This window comes from Rhinopithecus roxellana, chromosome 15, assembly GCF_007565055.1.
Source record: "Rhinopithecus roxellana isolate Shanxi Qingling chromosome 15, ASM756505v1, whole genome shotgun sequence".
Classification (NCBI taxonomy): domain Eukaryota; kingdom Metazoa; phylum Chordata; class Mammalia; order Primates; family Cercopithecidae; genus Rhinopithecus; species Rhinopithecus roxellana.
In genome coordinates this window covers 102,001,338-102,005,600 of record NC_044563.1, presented here as the reverse complement: position 1 = coordinate 102,005,600, position 4,263 = coordinate 102,001,338, and the positions used below count along the sequence as shown (strand labels likewise).

General features: G+C 39.6%; 1 pseudogene across 1 annotated transcript; it reads left to right on the top strand.

Annotated features, from left to right (window-relative positions):
• The first annotated feature begins 3,062 nt into the window (after positions 1-3,062).
• LOC104656583 lies at positions 3,063-4,061 on the top strand (annotated as a pseudogene). The gene has a single exon (XR_747148.2). The product of XR_747148.2 is annotated as a small ubiquitin-related modifier 2 pseudogene (transcript).
• The last annotated feature ends 202 nt before the right edge of the window (positions 4,062-4,263 follow it).

The following is a 4,263-nucleotide window of genomic DNA, read 5'->3' as shown; positions in this document are numbered from 1 at the left end:
CTGCCTCTTGACTGTAGAAAGATTAGCACTGAAGTTGTTTAATAGCTAGACTGGCATAAGAGATATTTAGTATGGTCTTGAGGTTTCTCTGGCAACATAATTCATTCTCGAACAATGCAGGGGTTAGGGGCTTCAACCCATGTGCATTCACATAGAACTTTTGTCTCCCCCAAAACTTAACGAATAGCCTATTATTAACCAGAAGTTTCATCAGTAACATAAACAGAATTGATACATATTTTGTATGGTTTATATGCTATATATTGTATTGTTACAATAAAGTAAACTAGAGAAATGAAAATGTTAAGAAAATCATAAGAAAGAGAAAGTATATTCACTATTTATTATGTGGGAATTGATCATCATAAAAGTCTTTATCTTCAGTGACTACAGGTTGAGTAGGCTGAGGAGAAGGGGAAAGAAGGGGTTGGTTTCACTGTCTTAAGAGCGGTGGAGGCAGAACAAAATCTGCATACAAGTGGACATATGCAATTTAAATGTATTTTAATGGTCAATTGTACATGTGTACATGTTTTTCCTTAAAACTTAGTAACTTGAGCTTTGCATTTTTCTAATCGGTTCATGATCTAATAACCCTGTAAGTTTTGAGCTGTAATTTTCTTCATGTTTAATGACTGTTAACTTGATGTCCTCCTGACATAAATAGAGATTTTACCCCTAAAAACTCTATCGCATCTTCACCATGAAACACTTTGGTAAAACAGAAAGCTGAATTAGACTTTGACACTCTAAAATTTTTAACCACATATTAATTATGTGATTATTTTCAAATCTTTTCCACTAGGCTTGCTAGTTTAGACAAGTAATCTACCCCAAAAATCTTAGCAGAGGTTGACGGTTTTTAAATATTTTGCTCTAACATAATATGAGTTGCCTTTTTCTAAGTTTCCACTATTATGTCTTCCCTTCTTGTTTTTCTATTATTAAGCTAGTGCCCTATATTTTCAGAAATTTTTTATATCAATTTACTTCTGCTCAAGGTCAAACCTGACATCTCCTGAATAACTATTGAAATTCTCAGTGACTTAACACAATATAAAGTTTAGTTCTCACTCACGCCATACTCGGCTGTGAAAGGTCAAAAGGTTTTCTGGTAGCTTTCCTATAAGTGGTGACTCCTAGATCCTGTTTGTTTGTTTGCTTTTTAATCATATGTCTCCATCATTTTGGATTCCTTTTTTCCATCCACAAAACTGCAAAGATTGGGTGCAGCACACCAACATGGCACAAGTATACATATGCAACAAACCTGCACGTTATGCACATGTACCCTAGAACTTAAAGTATAATAAAAAAAAATGCAAAGATGTATTCAGTTGTTTGAGAATTTAGGTCTGGAAATAGCCTATATCATGTCTGCTCCGATTTATTTGGCCATTACTAATCAAATGACCCCTATCTAATTTTGAAGGAGTTAGGAAAATCTAGTCTTCTAGCATTCCTTTGAAAAGGAAATAGGATTGATGGGATCCAGCCATTTTCTGCCACCATTCAGCCTTCTAGTCCACAAATATCTGCCTCAATCTTTCTTCCAAATGTGTGAAACTTTCAATCCTTTCGTATAGAGAATAATCCGAAGTTTCCATTTGGCCACTGTCTCTGTATAAATTTCTGGGATCAATGAATGACCTGCCGTCTTTATATATGGCTTATCTTTGTCCTGTAACTTCCGGACTAAAATGATAGTTATCTTCCTCCTACCCACAAAAATGCACATACCACATATAGTAGTGAATCAGGAACAGGATATTAGCTGTAAATACTCTCATTTGAAAGGGTGAAGAATGAAAAACTCTCCCCAGCTACTGGCTTGTACAACTCTGAAATGCTGCTGGGAAGACACAGTGAAAGTCTCTGCACTTAGGTTTATGATTCTGGTTCCCTGGGAGGATTCTCTTGTCCATTAGTGTTCATGGGCCCTGGGCTGTTTCCTTTGGGAGGCTCCTTATTCTTTTTTTTTTTTTTGATACGGAGTCTCGCTCTGTCGCCCAGGCTGGAGTGCAGTGGCGCCATCTCGGCTCACTGCAAGCTCTGCCTCCTGGGTTCACGCCATTCTCCTGCCTCAGCCTCCTGAGTAGCTGGGACCACAGGCACCTGCCACCGCGCCCGGCTAATTTTTTTGTAGTTTTAGTAGAGATGGGGTTTCACCGTGTTAGCCAGGATGGTCTCGATCTCCTGACCTCGTGATCCACCCGCCTCGGCCTCCTGAAGTGCTGGGATTACAGGCATGAGCCATGGCGCCCGGCTGAGAGGCTCCTTATTCTTACGCCACTGCCAAGTCCAATAAGCACAGTTGGAACATTTCTTCTCTGAGAAGTGACTCAAAGATCAGTCTGTTTCCACCTTCTGGTCCTTACATCTCACAGTTTTAAGCTCACTCTAACATCCAGCAGCTGAGGGAGATGGAGGAATAAAGCCAAAGGTAAAATACACTGGTTATTTAAGCACTTTATGAAAAGATTGATGACATCACTTTCTTTTGCATGCCAACGGCCAGATGTGCCCCATGAAACCAATCTAACTGCAAGGGAGAATGAGAAGTGTGATCTTCTTATGAAGCCAAGAAGAAGAAAAGGATTGGTAAGTGAGTCTGAAACTTTTCCCTACTCCTTCATAAAAATTCTTCTGCTTGAAAGCTATTGCCATTTGACGCTAACATTTTTCCCTTTCCTGGTACTGTCATTCTCAATAGTTCTGCTCTTCTCTCTCCTGAATCAGATATTAGCACTTTCAAAACTTTCTTTCTACCTTTATCGTCACTCATCAATAGACCCAACCAGACCACTGGCCTCAACTTGATCAATGTCCTCAACTCCAATGATCTTCTCCAACATGATACCTCAGCCACCCTTCTCAGAGTCAAATCCTAGAATCTGTCATCACCAGAAACAGCTCTTTTTCCAAAATTACTAATCCCATTTCTCTCTGTGTCCCAAATAGCATCATCCTCTTCTCTGTTTACTACGAAACTCCCTTCCTAATTCATCAGTTAAAATCCGCTCTTGGGTACGATGTGCGCGCACCCTCTCCTCTCCCTCGTCCACCGCTGCCGCCTCCTTCTTCTGCTGCTCCTGGTGCTGCTTGTGTGCTCATTTGGTGTCGACCTGGTACCTCTTTTGTGAAGCGGCAGCTGAGGAGACTCCGGCGCTCTCCATGGCCGACGAAAAGCCCAAGGAAGGAGTCAAGACTGAGAACAACGATCATATTAATTTGAAGGTGGCGGGGCAGGATGGGTTCTGCGGTGCAGTTTAAGATTAAGAGGCATACACCACTTAGTAAACTAATGAAAGCCTATTGTGAACGACAGGGATTGTCAATGAGGCAGATCAGATTCTGATTCGACGGGCAACCAATCAATGAAACAGACACACCTGCACAGTTGGAAATGGAGGATGAAGATACAATTGATGTGTTCCAACAGCAGACGGGAGGTGTCTACTGAAAAGGGAACCTGCTTCTTTACTCCAGGACTCTGTTCTTTAAAGACCAAGATTACATTCTCAATTAGAAAACTGCAATTTGGTTCCACCACATCCTGACTACTACCGTATAGTTTTCTCTATTCTTTCATTTCCCCCTTCCCCATTCCTTTATTGTACATAAAGTAACTGGTATATGTGCACAAGCATATTGCATTTTTTTTTTAACTAAACAGCCAATGGTATGTTTTAATTGACATCAAGTGGAGACGGGATGGGGAAAAATACTGATTCTGTGAAAATACCCCCTTTCTCCATTAGTGGCATGCTCATTCAGCTCTTATCTTTATATTTCAGTAAGTTATTTTGCTCTCACTGTTTTAACAAAAACACACAACATAAAAATCCTTGCATACCTTGTTCAATTGGAGAATTTTAATGTTTTTCATTTATCATTGTAAAACCAAGGACAATTTTATAACGTTTTTGTACGTAGCTGTTACATGTAGGGCAATCTGTCTTTAAGTAGGGATAAATTACTCTAAAACAAAAAAGAATCTTAGATAGTTTTCCCTTCAAGTCAAGTGTCTTGTTGTTTAAATAAACTTCTTGTTTAAAATGTAAAAAAAAAAAAAAAAAAAATCCGCTCTTGGTTGGGTGAGGTGGCTCACACCTGTAATCCCAGCAATTTAGGGTGCTGAGGCAGAAGGATCGCTTCAGCTCAGAAGTTCAAGACTGACCTGGGCAACATGGCCGAACCCTGTATCTACAAAAATAAAAATTAAAAATAAAGAAAGAAAGAAACTCTGTTCTTAGTCCCTTT